Here is a 15,627-nt window from a genome sequence, read left to right as displayed (position 1 = left end):
CCTCCTGCTGACCCTGGGCTCTAACAAACCGCCAGTTGGGGCCCAGATGTGCTAGCTGCACAGAGAAAAACACCTCGCCAATGTGTCAGTGGGGTCCAGCACCGCCAGCTGTTCCCCTGCTGTGTAGCCGGCAACGTGTCCTGCAAAAGCCACGCAGACACAACAGACCCAAAGCTGCCGCCAGTGCAGGCTTCGGCCTACACTCCCCTCCCCCTGCTCCTCCTCCTCCTGCTCCTCCTCCTGCTGTCCCTGGGCTCTAACACACCGCCAGTTGGGGCCCAGATGTGCTAGCTGCACAGAGAAAAACACCAGCCAATGTGTCAGTGGGGTCCAGCACCGCCAGCTGTTCCCCTGCTGTGCAGCCGGCAACGTGTCCTGCAAAAGCCACGCAGACACAAGAACTGAAATTGAAGGGAACCTGTCCCCCCTCCCCCAGGCGTTTTTACGTTATCCAGCCACCTTGTACAGCGGTAATGCTGCATGTGTGCAAGGTGGCTCAGAAACGTATTCTCCTCGCACATGTGGAACTGAAAACACGTCTGAAATGTGTCCTCTGTGTGACCATTTAACCGTCCCGGTGGTGTGACTTTCCTTTGTAATGACACGCTGCAACCCCCTTGGTAGCGCTGCCCGTCTTCTGGCATCATTGTTTGGCTGCCTGCGCCTCTGCGGCCGCCCTGACCCACACAACGCCCCTCGGTGTCTTATTTATTGGGACTGCGAGGGTGTGATTGATGGGCAGGATCAGTGCATCAGTTCGCCTGTCCCTCCTCTCCTTCCGCCTTCTTCGGACTGTGCGGCTTCATGGCCGTGGCATGCGATAAGGGATCAGATGACGCCGCACAGTCTGAAGCGGGTGTAAGGACCCGAGTGTGAGAGGCCAACATATGTGCTGCGCCAGGCCCTGAATCCCAGCCCCGCAGTGTTTTAACAATGTTAAGACACTGCGGGGCTGGGATTCATGGGCATCGCGAACCGCACCGGCCGACATTACATGATGCCAGAAGATGGGCAGCGCTAACGGCGCTAGGCCAGGGGATAACACGACAGCGCAGACTCCTGTACAGCAAATAACAACGCTCGGGAGGCTGCACCCAGCACCAAGGTGGGATTCTTGACACCTGTGCTGCGTCTCATTACAAAGGGAACTCTCGCCTCCATTACACAGTTTGACTGTATAAAGGGCTGAATGTTATACGTGTTCCATTCAGCGTGTGCAAGGAGAAAAATTACAAGAGCAACCTTTGACTTGCGCAGCACTGCTGCTGCATAAGCTGTGGCTCTTCTACTTTGTAACCCCTGAGGGGGGGTTAAAGGTGACTTTTGAAATCGGTTCAATTAGGCTTCGGCCTACACTCTGCTCCACCTGCAGAGCCCGGGCTCCAACAACGCTAGTTGCTGTCCGGAAGTGCTGGCTGCACAGAGCCAAACACCTCGCCAATGTGTCAGTGGGGTCCAGCACCGCCAGCTGTTCCCCTGCTGTGTAGCCGGCAACGTGTCCTGCAAAAGCCACGCAGACACAACAGACCCAAAGCTGCCGCCAGTGCAGGCTTCGGCCTACACTCCCCTCCCCCTGCTCCTCCTCCTCCTGCTCCTCCTCCTGCTGTCCCTGGGCTCTAACACACCGCCAGTTGGGGCCCAGATGTGCTAGCTGCACAGAGAAAAACACCAGCCAATGTGTCAGTGGGGTCCAGCACCGCCAGCTGTTCCCCTGCTGTGCAGCCGGCAATGTGTCCTGCAAAAGCCACGCAGACACAAGAACTGAAATTGAAGGGAACCTGTCCCCCCTCCCCCAGGCGTTTTTACGTTATCCAGCCACCTTGTACAGCGGTAATGCTGCATGTGTGCAAGGTGGCTCAGAAACGTATTCTCCTCGCACATGTGGAACTGAAAACACGTCTGAAATGTGTCCTCTGTGTGACCATTTAACCGTCCCGGTGGTGTGACTTTCCTTTGTAATGACACGCTGCAACCCCCTTGGTAGCGCTGCCCGTCTTCTGGCATCATTGTTTGGCTGCCTGCGCCTCTGCGGCCGCCCTGACCCACACAACGCCCCTCGGTGTCTTATTTATTGGGACTGCGAGGGTGTGATTGATGGGCAGGATCAGTGCATCAGTTCGCCTGTCCCTCCTCTCCTTCCGCCTTCTTCGGACTGTGCGGCTTCATGGCCGTGGCATGCGATAAGGGATCAGATGACGCCGCACAGTCTGAAGCGGGTGTAAGGACCCGAGTGTGAGAGGCCAACATATGTGCTGCGCCAGGCCCTGAATCCCAGCCCCGCAGTGTTTTAACAATGTTAAGACACTGCGGGGCTGGGATTCATGGGCATCGCGAACCGCACCGGCCGACATTACATGATGCCAGAAGATGGGCAGCGCTAACGGCGCTAGGCCAGGGGATAACACGACAGCGCAGACTCCTGTACAGCAAATAACAACGCTCGGGAGGCTGCACCCAGCACCAAGGTGGGATTCTTGACACCTGTGCTGCGTCTCATTACAAAGGGAACTCTCGCCTCCATTACACAGTTTGACTGTATAAAGGGCTGAATGTTATACGTGTTCCATTCAGCGTGTGCAAGGAGAAAAATTACAAGAGCAACCTTTGACTTGCGCAGCACTGCTGCTGCATAAGCTGTGGCTCTTCTACTTTGTAACCCCTGAGGGGGGGTTAAAGGTGACTTTTGAAATCGGTTCAATTAGGCTTCGGCCTACACTCTGCTCCACCTGCAGAGCCCGGGCTCCAACAACGCTAGTTGCTGTCCGGAAGTGCTGGCTGCACAGAGCCAAACACCTCGCCAATGTGTCAGTGGGGTCCAGCACCGCCAGCTGTTCCCCTGCTGTGTAGCCGGCAACGTGTCCTGCAAAAGCCACGCAGACACAACAGACCCAAAGCTGCCGCCAGTGCAGGCTTCGGCCTACACTCCCCTCCCCCTGCTCCTCCTCCTCCTGCTCCTCCTCCTGCTGTCCCTGGGCTCTAACACACCGCCAGTTGGGGCCCAGATGTGCTAGCTGCACAGAGAAAAACACCAGCCAATGTGTCAGTGGGGTCCAGCACCGCCAGCTGTTCCCCTGCTGTGCAGCCGGCAACGTGTCCTGCAAAAGCCACGCAGACACAAGAACTGAAATTGAAGGGAACCTGTCCCCCCTCCCCCAGGCGTTTTTACGTTATCCAGCCACCTTGTACAGCGGTAATGCTGCATGTGTGCAAGGTGGCTCAGAAACGTATTCTCCTCGCACATGTGGAACTGAAAACACGTCTGAAATGTGTCCTCTGTGTGACCATTTAACCGTCCCGGTGGTGTGACTTTCCTTTGTAATGACACGCTGCAACCCCCTTGGTAGCGCTGCCCGTCTTCTGGCATCATTGTTTGGCTGCCTGCGCCTCTGCGGCCGCCCTGACCCACACAACGCCCCTCGGTGTCTTATTTATTGGGACTGCGAGGGTGTGATTGATGGGCAGGATCAGTGCATCAGTTCGCCTGTCCCTCCTCTCCTTCCGCCTTCTTCGGACTGTGCGGCTTCATGGCCGTGGCATGCGATAAGGGATCAGATGACGCCGCACAGTCTGAAGCGGGTGTAAGGACCCGAGTGTGAGAGGCCAACATATGTGCTGCGCCAGGCCCTGAATCCCAGCCCCGCAGTGTTTTAACAATGTTAAGACACTGCGGGGCTGGGATTCATGGGCATCGCGAACCGCACCGGCCGACATTACATGATGCCAGAAGATGGGCAGCGCTAACGGCGCTAGGCCAGGGGATAACACGACAGCGCAGACTCCTGTACAGCAAATAACAACGCTCGGGAGGCTGCACCCAGCACCAAGGTGGGATTCTTGACACCTGTGCTGCGTCTCATTACAAAGGGAACTCTCGCCTCCATTACACAGTTTGACTGTATAAAGGGCTGAATGTTATACGTGTTCCATTCAGCGTGTGCAAGGAGAAAAATTACAAGAGCAACCTTTGACTTGCTCAGCACTGCTGCTGCATAAGCTGTGGCTCTTCTACTTTGTAACCCCTGAGGGGGGGTTAAAGGTGACTTTTGAAATCGGTTCAATTAGGCTTCGGCCTACACTCTGCTCCACCTGCAGAGCCCGGGCTCCAACAACGCTAGTTGCTGTCCGGAAGTGCTGGCTGCACAGAGCCAAACACCTCGCCAATGTGTCAGTGGGGTCCAGCACCGCCAGCTGTTCCCCTGCTGTGTAGCCGGCAACGTGTCCTGCAAAAGCCACGCAGACACAACAGACCCAAAGCTGCCGCCAGTGCAGGCTTCGGCCTACACTCCCCTCCCCCTGCTCCTCCTCCTCCTGCTCCTCCTCCTGCTGTCCCTGGGCTCTAACACACCGCCAGTTGGGGCCCAGATGTGCTAGCTGCACAGAGAAAAACACCAGCCAATGTGTCAGTGGGGTCCAGCACCGCCAGCTGTTCCCCTGCTGTGCAGCCGGCAACGTGTCCTGCAAAAGCCACGCAGACACAAGAACTGAAATTGAAGGGAACCTGTCCCCCCTCCCCCAGGCGTTTTTACGTTATCCAGCCACCTTGTACAGCGGTAATGCTGCATGTGTGCAAGGTGGCTCAGAAACGTATTCTCCTCGCACATGTGGAACTGAAAACACGTCTGAAATGTGTCCTCTGTGTGACCATTTAACCGTCCCGGTGGTGTGACTTTCCTTTGTAATGACACGCTGCAACCCCCTTGGTAGCGCTGCCCGTCTTCTGGCATCATTGTTTGGCTGCCTGCGCCTCTGCGGCCGCCCTGACCCACACAACGCCCCTCGGTGTCTTATTTATTGGGACTGCGAGGGTGTGATTCATGGGCAGGATCAGTGCATCAGTTCGCCTGTCCCTCCTCTCCTTCCGCCTTCTTCGGACTGTGCGGCTTCATGGCCGTGGCATGCGATAAGGGATCAGATGACGCCGCACAGTCTGAAGCGGGTGTAAGGACCCGAGTGTGAGAGGCCAACATATGTGCTGCGCCAGGCCCTGAATCCCAGCCCCGCAGTGTTTTAACAATGTTAAGACACTGCGGGGCTGGGATTCATGGGCATCGCGAACCGCACCGGCCGACATTACATGATGCCAGAAGATGGGCAGCGCTAACGGCGCTAGGCCAGGGGATAACACGACAGCGCAGACTCCTGTACAGCAAATAACAACGCTCGGGAGGCTGCACCCAGCACCAAGGTGGGATTCTTGACATCTGTGCTGCGTCTCATTACAAAGGGAACTCGCGCCTCCAACACAGTTTGACTGTATAAAGGGCTAAATGTTATACGTGTTTCATTCAGCGTGTGCAAGGAGAAAAATTAAAAGAGCAACCTTTGACTTGTGCAGCACTACTGCTGCATAAGCTGTGGCTCTTCTACTTTCTAACCCCTGAGGGGGGGTTAAAGGTGACCTTTGAAATCGGTTCAAGTAGGCTTCGGCCTACACTCTGCTCCCCCTGCAGAGCCCGGGCTCCAACACCGATCGTTGCTGTCCGGAAGTGCTGGCTGCACAGAGCCAAACACCTCGCCAATGTGTCAGTGGGGTCCAGCACCGCCAGCTGTTCCCCTGCTGTGTAGCCGGCAACGTGTCCTGCAAAAGCCACGCAGACACAACAGACCCAAAGCTGCCGCCAGTGCAGGCTTCGGCCTACACTCCCCTCCCCCTGCTCCTCCTCCTCCTGCTCCTCCTCCTGCTGACCCTGGGCTCTAACAAACCGCCAGTTGGGGCCCAGATGTGCTAGCTGCACAGAGAAAAACACCTCGCCAATGTGTCAGTGGGGTCCAGCACCGCCAGCTGTTCCCCTGCTGTGCAGCCGGCATCGTGTCCTGCAAAAGCCACGCAGACACTTGCTCTTGTACCTTCTGCTCCCCATCCTGGTTCCAGTACCGTCAGCTGGTTCCGGGCAGAGCCTTTGGCTTAGGTGCCTCCCTTTGGTATCCGAGTTCCACCAACGTCAGGTGGTCCTTGGTAGTGCTTTCAGGCACGGGTACCTCCTGCTTAGTAACCGGGTTCCAGTAACGTCAGCTGGTCCTCGGTAGTTCCATTGGCTCTTGGACCTTCGGCTACCCATCCGGGTTCCAGCACCGTCAGCTGGTTCTCGGCAGTGTCTTTTGCTCTTGTACCTTCTGCTCCCCATCCTGGTTCCAGTACCGTCAGCTGGTTCCGGGCAGAGCCTTTGGCTTAGGTGCCTCCCTCTGGGTATCCGAGTTCCACCAACGTCAGGTGGTCCTTGGTAGTGCTTTCAGCACAGGTACCTCCTGCTTAGTAACCGGGTTCCAGTAACGTCAGCTGGTCCTCAGTAGTTCCATTGGCTCTTGGACCTTCGGGTAGCCATCCGAGTTCCAGTTCCATCAGCTGGTTCTCGGCATTTTCTCAGCCTTCTTGTACCTTCTGCTACATTTCCAAGTTCAAGAGACTAAACACAATGACCCAGAAGACCACCCCTAAGATGACGACGACACCAGAGACGACAACCACCGTGATGACGACGACCCTGGAGACGATGACCCCGAAGACCACCCCGATGACGACGACCCCGGAGACGACGACCCTGAAGACCACCCCGAAGACGACGACCCCGGAGACGACGACCCTGGAGACGACGACGACCTGGAAGACCGAGAAGCAGAAGAACAAGAGGCTGCAGAACAAAGAGCAGAAGGACATTAAGCATAACACAAAATATCAGAGCAAAAAATATTATGTAAATTATAAGCAGAAGAAGACTAAGCAGTTTATGGGGGTGAGTCCGTTCCTCCTCGTGGTGCCCCTGGATAAAGCCTGATGCTGCAGGCCAAACTGAACGCGGACAAATGTAACTGTTTTGTGACAGGCAGAACGGAAGGTGTAATCTTCAAACTTTTATAGATAACAACTACGGGAATGCCTGTCACAAATAAGAATATGATGAAGAAGTTGAATATGATGAAGATAATAGTAAAATAAAAAGAATATGAACAATGTAACCCAAAAAATAATAGGTAGAAGATGAAGAAGAAGATGAATAAGGTGAAGAAGTTGATGTCAAAGAAGCTGATGATGAGGATAATTAAGAAGAAAGCGTGGGAGAAGTAAAAAAGAAGGTGAAGGGCGTGGAAGTAGTGAAACATCAATATCTGACATAAAAAAAAAAAAAAAAAACATAGTCAAATTCTTTCTAACGCCGAACTTCATAAAAAAAAATAAAAAATCCTGCTATTCTATTACATTGGGCTAAACCTCTGTCCCTTTAATATCTCCGCCACGTCCCCCAATACATCCTACAATATTCTTAGTTGTTTTCCTTCATGTAGAATGAACCTACAAGTGTATAAAGGGTTTATTTTAATTCCGATATTTTCGTCCCATTGACTTGCATTGGGATCGGGTATCGGTATCGGATTGGATTCCGATACTGTGACGGTATCGGCCGATACTTTCCGATACCGATACTTTCCGATATCGGAAAGTATCGCTCAACACTACTGACCAGCGATATCACGGCGGGATCCAGATTGCTGCTGCGTGTCAAACACAACGAGATCGCTATCCAGGACGCTGCAACGTCACGCATTGTCGTCGTTCTCACTGCAAAGTCGCTTAGTGTGAAGGTACCTTTAGCCTGAGCAAGAGGCTGGGACAGACATCTCTGCTGAGCAGCATACTCTGCGGCTGAATAAGAATTGGAGACCGCAGAGGACATGGCTCGAGATACCCCCTGTGCAGCGGTGGGATCTCAACGCCTAACAAGCGTTGTTGTCATATGTCGTGATTAGCGAATAGTGAAATATTTGTATTCGAGAAAACTGGCACAAATACTTTCTAATATCCATGTATCCGTACCGAATATCAGATCCTATGCAAGTCAATGGGAAGGCCAACAAACAGGTCTAATGGCATGAGAAAAAAATGCAGCAGTCAGTGAAGGCACTGCCATCAATGCCTCTACACCAGAGTCATAATTTCATATGTCTGGGCAGACCAAAACAGACCGCAAGCTCATGTCTCTTCTTCTTTCCCCTAACAAACAGCCCCCTCTTTTAGTTTTTCACCCCCCTCCCCTTATCTCATTATATGATTTATTCATGTTGGCATTGTAATTTCTTTACATGTAAAATCTATGTTTGCCTTATATGCTTGCTAGCAGTTTCTTTATACCTTTTTGCATGTATTACCAGTGTCTGTACACCCTATGTATTATTTTATATTTCTTTGTTGTATATTCCTTGATTCTGACAAATAATAGATTTATCTTTATTTGCCTTTTAGCGTTGTTTGAAAAAGTCCCGGGCTGGGTCAAAATGTCACACGCTTTTTGATTTTTTTTTTGCCAATCACATAAAAAACCTTTTTGTTTCTTCAATGTGGTGTACATTAATTAAATATTTTTGCAAATAACTGAGAGTGCAGCTGATTTAATTCTTACACGTTGGATCTTGGATACGTCCAGTTCAGCTTGCATCTCCTCCTTTCTACATGCTGTGTGCAACTCCTTCCTATTCTTCTACATATACAATTAGTACAGTGCGTGCAGCTTACTGTACATTTATTTAACCCCTTAATATCAGGACATATCTGACATTGGAAGCCCTACCCTCATTGCCAGAGCCCGAACCTTTTCTGTCACATGACTGCTGAACTGATGAGCTGTCATGTGCCCCTAACAGCTGCGTGTGGAATCGAGATATAATCGAGAATCATATTGGCAGGTCAGTTTTTGCATTTAGTGAACATGGTAAAAAAAATCCATAAAACAATTGTGGAATTGCACTTTTTTTGATGAGTAGAACAAGGCTAGCAGACAGAACGATGCAACTTATGCCTGTGAACTAACGATTTTTCCATCACAGATACGCCAGGCCTCAGCCTGAGATAACAGACTGTATAATTTTTTTGTCTGTTTTTTTTTGTGCATTTTTGAAAACAATAAAAAATGATTAGAACAAGGCTAGCTGGCAGAACTATGCAACATATGCCTGCAAATACACATTTTTTCCACCACAGATACACCAGGCCTAAGCTTGACATAACAGACTGTATAATTGTTTTTCAGTTTTTTTTTAATTTTTGAAAGCAATAAAAAATGAGTAGAAAAAAGCTAGCAGGCAGAACTATGGAAAGTATGCCTGCAACTAAACAATTTTTCCACCACAGATACACCAGGCCTCAGCCTGACATAACAGACTGTATACCTTTTATTCTGTTTTTTGTGAATTTTTTAAAACAATAAAAATGAGTAGAACATGGCTAGCAGACAGAACTATGCAACATATGCCTGCAAATAAAAGATTTTTACACCACTGATACACCAGGCCTCAGCCTAAGATAAAAGACTGTATAAAAAAAATTGTTTGTTGGTAATTTTTGAAAACAATAAAAAATGAGTAGAACAAGGCTAGCAGACAGAACTATGCAATGTATGCCTGCGAATAAAAGATTTTTCCACCACAGATACACCAGCTGTCAGCCTAAGATAACAGACTGATCTAAATGTGGCCTTGATTTTTTTGGGCACACCAAAAGTGTGTCAACAAGTTGGCTATGACACAAAAAAAGGAGAACTAAAATTGAAAGTTATTTTCCGCAATATGTGATACGAGTGGTGTATAACTCACAGTGATAAATCTAAGAACTGTAGCTAAATACAAAAAAAAATGAAATTCAAAGAGCTATGGCTCTGGATTCCTTTAGAATAAAATGAGCAGGTATAAGCTGCAAAAAAAAAAAGGCCACAGACAACAGCAGCTAGGTATATCATAAATAAGCAGCAGACAGTAATGGAGCTTTGTGAGGTATTCAGTGAGGTCTATGTACTCACATACAGTGCCTGCAAGCCTTGCTCTGATGTGGATATGCACACATAGACTTCCCTGCCTACCAATCGCTGCAATCTCAGGACCCCCAAATTAGCCCTAAAAAGGACTGTTGGTTTCTCAGGATTTGTGAACTGAACACTAGCAGACCCACACTAACTATTAAAAGCACGATTCTGACCATATCTCGGCAGCAGCTCTCCCTACACTAAGTCCGGAGCAGAATGCAGGGAGCAGGGCGGCACCAGGTCTCTTATACACCAGATGACGCTGTGTGGCCAGCCAATCACTGTAATACTACAACAAAGATGGCTGTGGCATTACAGTGAATGGCAGCCAATCCCTGAATTGTCATTGGCACTGTAAAGAGCGCCAGAATTGCAGAGTGGAGACCTGAGCTCCCTCCGAATAATCCCAGAAATTCTCGGTGCTCACCAAGTACACAGAGCACAGTGATACTCCGGTGAGTACCAGGTAGTGGCAAGCATGTTCACTCATCACTAGACACTATTAAAATATTTATGTTTTTACTTCCTACTTTACTATGATTGCTATGGTGACAGAACCCCTTTAAGACATTTTCCTATCCACATTTGTTTGAAGGTTAATTGTTCTGCTCTTACCCCATTTAGCTTCCTTTTGAAGCCCCCTAGCCTTGACTATGAACATTTTACATCCATTTTACCATTACCATTGACTTCTATTGGGTTTTGGTACATGGTCAAATTTTAGGTTAACTTCGGACCCAAAACAAACATTTTACTGTGTATTAGGCAGACCTGGCGAACCTGAACATCCATGGGTTCGCTCATCACTCGTGTTAAACTCTAGTTGTTTTAAACCAAAACTATAAAATTCTGAATAAATCTTAGAACTATAGCATACATTATGATTCAGAATCATTATGGCTAAGTCAATGAGCACAATTCATGAAGGTGCTATCTTAATTTTTCAGGCATAAAACTCCTTCAAACATCACAAGTCAAAAGTCAACTCAAAGTTGCACAAAGCTTGTGTGGCTTTTACTATTTTTGTGACAGTCCTAGGCAGCTCCACCAAATTAGTTAAGCTCAACCATCTAATTTATGAAAATTTACGTCACTTCATTGGTGTAAATTTCACAAGAAATATACTTCAATCCCTGACTAGAGTAACATTTCTGTTGGTGACACACGCAAGTTGTAATATGTGCCTAATTCATTAAGTAGTGTGCTCCTCTTATTGTGTTTGTATCTCACTCCAGCAATCTTTTTAATTAAATGGGTCATTATGATCTCATTATAGGCCTCCTAATTATTGGTATGGGCATTATTAAATCTCTTTAGTTAGGCAGGATGAAAATGTACAAGTTTGCAATTTGCTTGCTTTTTCTATCTGCTGTCATTCTCCTGCAATGATAGCTTTTATCTTTCATATTATACAGCTGCTTTCTAAGGAAACTGACCACTAGTGCCTGGCGAGTATATGCAGTAGTTACATTTCAGAGGAGTTAATTTGTACCATCCCAGTCAGTTCTCTCCTGACCCAAATTTCTATATAACATTTAGTTTATTTCCTCTTTCCCAGCCCCCCTCAGCTCCTAATAATCAGCTGTTATAAATCTTACAAAATCATCTGCCTAGACCATCTGCAGTTTTTAGAGTGGGTCCTAATCAATGCTCTCACTGAGCCATGTGTTTGTTCAAATGACCTGCATCTCTATGTGTAATTATGGGGATAGTAGTGTAATTTCCGGAACTATCCAGAACCACTGATAGCTGAATGTGCTCTAGTTAACCCCTTCCCGACCTCCGCCGTACTATTATTGCGGAGGTCGGGTCCCCTGCTTTGATATGGGCTCCGGCGCTGAGCCCACCTCAAAGCCGGGACATGTCAGCTGTTTTAAACAGCTGATATGTGCCCACAATAGCACATGTCAATTAACCAGTCTATTAACCAGTCTAGCACATGTCTAATAACCAGTTAAATGCCGCTGTCAAACGCTGACAGCGGTATTTAACCAGCGCTTCCGGCCGCGCGGCCAGAAATGATCGCATCGCCGACCCCCGTCACATGATCGGGGGTCGGTGATGTGTCAGGATGGAAACCATAGAGGTCCTTGAGACCTCTATGGTTACTGATGCCGGCCTGCTGTGAGCGCCCCCTGTGGTCGGCGCTCATAGCAAGCCTGCATTTCTGCTGCATAGCAGTGATCTGATGATCGCTGCTATGTAGCAGAGCCGATCGAGTGGTGCCAGCTTGTAGCCTCCCATGGAGGCTATTGAAGCATGGCAAAAGTAAAAAAATAATGTTTTAAAAAATATGAAAAAAATGAAGAAAATATAAAAGTTTAAATCACCCTCCTTTCGCCCCATCCAAAATAAAACAATAAAAAAAATCAAACCTCCACATATTTGGTATCGCCGCTTTCAGAATCACCCGATCTAGCAATAAATAAAGCATTAACCTGATTGCTAAACGGTTTAGCGAGAAAACAATTAGAAACGCCAGAATTACGTTTTATTGGTCGCCGCAACATTGCATTAAAATGTAATAATGGGCGATCAAAAGAATGTATCTGCACCAAAATGTTATCATTAAAAATGCCTGCTCGGCACGCAAAAGATAAGCTCTCACCTGACCCTAGATCGCGAAAAATGGAGACACTACGGGTAAAGGAGAATTGCAGAATTTTTTTTTTTCAGCAAAGTTTGGAATTTTTTTTTACCACTCAGATAAAAAGTAACCTAGTCATGTTTGGTGTCTATGAACTCATAATGACCTGGAGAATCAAAATGGCAGGTCAGTTTTAGCATTTAGTGAACCTAGCAAAAAAGCCAAACAAAAAACAAGTGTGGGATTGCACTTTTTTTGCAATTTCACTGCACTTGGAATTTTTTTCCCATTTTCTAGTACATGACATGCTAAAACCAATGATGTCGTTGAACATTGCAACTTGTCCCACAAAAAACAAGCCCTTATATGGCCATTTTGATGGAAAAATAAAAAAAGTTATGGCTCTGGGAAGGAGGGGAGCGAAAAACAAGAACGCAAAAATGGAAAAGGGCAAGGTCGTGAAGGGGTTAAATTTGTGCTGAGCTTTATAGTTTTATTAATTACTACTACTTACCAAGGCTGACAGTCAAGGAGGAGAGTTTGCCCAGTTAGAAACCAGGAGGTGAAAGGCTCTGGAAAGTTGTGAGCTGCTCAAAAGACAACTTGTGAATTAGGCCGGCGTCACACACAACGTATAAAAATATGGTCTGTTTTTCACAGGGAGTCAGCGCACCCTAAGTGATGTCAGCGGTAGTCACTGAGGCTGCGCAGACTCCCTGCGTGACGTGGTTTCCCACGCATGAAGCGTGGGAAATTGTTCAGAAACTTTCCCATACTAATTAGTTCATGTCCGGTCAGGCAGGAGGCTGCGCAGCCTCAGTGACTACTGCTGACATCACTTAGGCTGCGCAGCTTTTCATTAATTCCTCCATGGTTTACAGCCCAGCCGGAAGCATTAGCACCGCTCCAGGTTGTAAACTAGTTAATCCATTGAGATGGATTGCAGCGTGGGACTTGACTGTACAGAGGACAGGTATGGGATCTTGTTGATTTTTATTTTGCTTTTTTTTACAGAAGAACGAGGGATTCACTTGGATTGAGAGTGTAATAATGATGTTAAACCCGTGTGTTTAATTATTTCATTAAAAGACTTTATTCTTAATGTGTGTGTGTGTGTGTGTGTGCATTTTTAACCCTTTCATTCTATTGGATTAATAATGCACAGGTGTCTTATTGACACCTCTCCATTGTTAACCTGACTTAATGTCACCTTACAATAGAAAGGTGACATTAACCCCTTATTACCCAACATGCCACCACTACTTGGCAGTGGGAAGAGAGAGACTAAGTGCCAGAATAGGCATCTTACATATGCGTCTTTTCTGGGGTGGCTGGTGGCAGATGTCTTTAGCTGGGGGGGGGGGCAATAACTATGACCTTTTAGGCTGCTAATTAGTGTTGAGCGATACCGTCCGATACTTGAAAGTATCGGTATCGGAAAGTATCGGCCGATACCGTCACAGTATCGGAATCCAATCCGATACCGATACCCGATACCAATACAAGTCAATGGGACTCAAGTATCGGACGGTATCCCTGATGGTTCCCAGGGTCTGAAGGAGAGGAAACTCTCCTTCAGGCCCTGGGAACCATATAAATGTGTAAAAGAAAGAATTAAAATAAAAAATATCGCTATACTCACCTGTCTGACGCAGCCGGGACTTCAGCGAGGGAACCGGCAGCGTTGTTTGTTTAAAAATTGCGCTATTACTTGGTTACGTGAATTCCCGGCTTGTGATTGGTCAGGTCGGCCATGTTGCCGGGACGCGGACCAATCACAGCAAGCCGTGACGAAATTACGTCACGGCTTGCTGTGATTGGTCCGCGTCCCGGCAATATGGCCGCCCTGACCAATCACAAGCCGGGACGTCACGGGAGGCTGGACACGCGCTCATTTTAAAATGGGCGCGTGTCCAGCCTCCCGTGACGTCACGGCTTGTGATTGGTTGCGCCGCGATCAACCAATCACAAGCCGGGAGGCTGGACGCGCTCATTTTGAAATGGGCGCGTGTCCAGCCTCCCGTGACGTCACGGCTTGTGATTGGTTGCGCCGCGATCAACCAATCACAAGCCGGGAGGCTGGACGCGCTCATTTTGAAATGGGCGCGTGTCCAGCCTCCCGGCTTGTGATTGGTTGACCGCGACGCAACCAATCACAAGCCGTGACGTCACGGGAGGCTGGACACGCGCCCTTTTTAAAATGAGCGCGTTTCCAGCCTCCCGTGACGTCACGGCTTGTGATTGGTTAATGGCGGCCATGTTGCCGGGACGCGGACCAATCACAGCAAGCCGTGACGTATTTTCGTCACGGCTTGCTGTGATTGGTCCGCGGCCCGGCAACATGGCCGCCCTGACCAATCACAAGCCGGGACTTCGCGTAACCATGTAAAAGCGGGAATTTTAAACAAACAACGCTGCCGGTTCCTGCGCTGAGGTCCCGGCTGCGTCGGACAGGTGAGTATAGCGATATTTTTTATTTTAATTCTCTATTTTACACATTTTAACATTAATGTTGTTCCGATACCCGATACCCGATACCACAAGAGTATCGGAATCCCGGTATCGGAATTCCGATACAGCAAGTATCGGCCGATACCCGATACTTGCAGCATCGGAATGCTCAACACTACTGCTAATATCTGCCCTTAGTCACTGCCTTTCCCTCTCTGTCAAAGAAAATTGCGTGGGAGCCCACACCAGTTTTTTCCATGAATTAATCCTTTAATTTAACACCTACAGCTCCAAAATTTTACACACACACTGCTAACATTATTAGTCAGGGACATATAAAAATCTAATGGATATGCAATGGTCTACTGTATGTAAACCATATCTCATATCCTGTTGGGTTCTGAAATGATTTTACAGAACCCGATAATTGAATTATCGTCTATTTTGCTTTCTAACTCTCTATGAAATATAAATATATGTGAGTCAATTATATATATATATATATATGTATATATATATATATATATATATATATATATATATATATATATATATATATATATATATATATATATATATATATATATATATATATATATATATATATAGTACAGACCAAAAGTTTGGGCACACCTTCTCATTTAAAGATTTTTCTGTATTTCCATGACCATGAAAATTGTACGTTCACACTGAAGGCATCCATCAAATCTATGAATCAACACATGTGGAAATATATACTTAACAAAAAAGTGTGAAACAACTGAAATTATGTCTTATATTCTAGGTTCTTCAAAGTAGCCA

This window comes from Ranitomeya variabilis, chromosome 1 (assembly GCF_051348905.1).
Source record: "Ranitomeya variabilis isolate aRanVar5 chromosome 1, aRanVar5.hap1, whole genome shotgun sequence".
Classification (NCBI taxonomy): domain Eukaryota; kingdom Metazoa; phylum Chordata; class Amphibia; order Anura; family Dendrobatidae; genus Ranitomeya; species Ranitomeya variabilis.
This window is presented reverse-complemented; position numbering follows the sequence as displayed.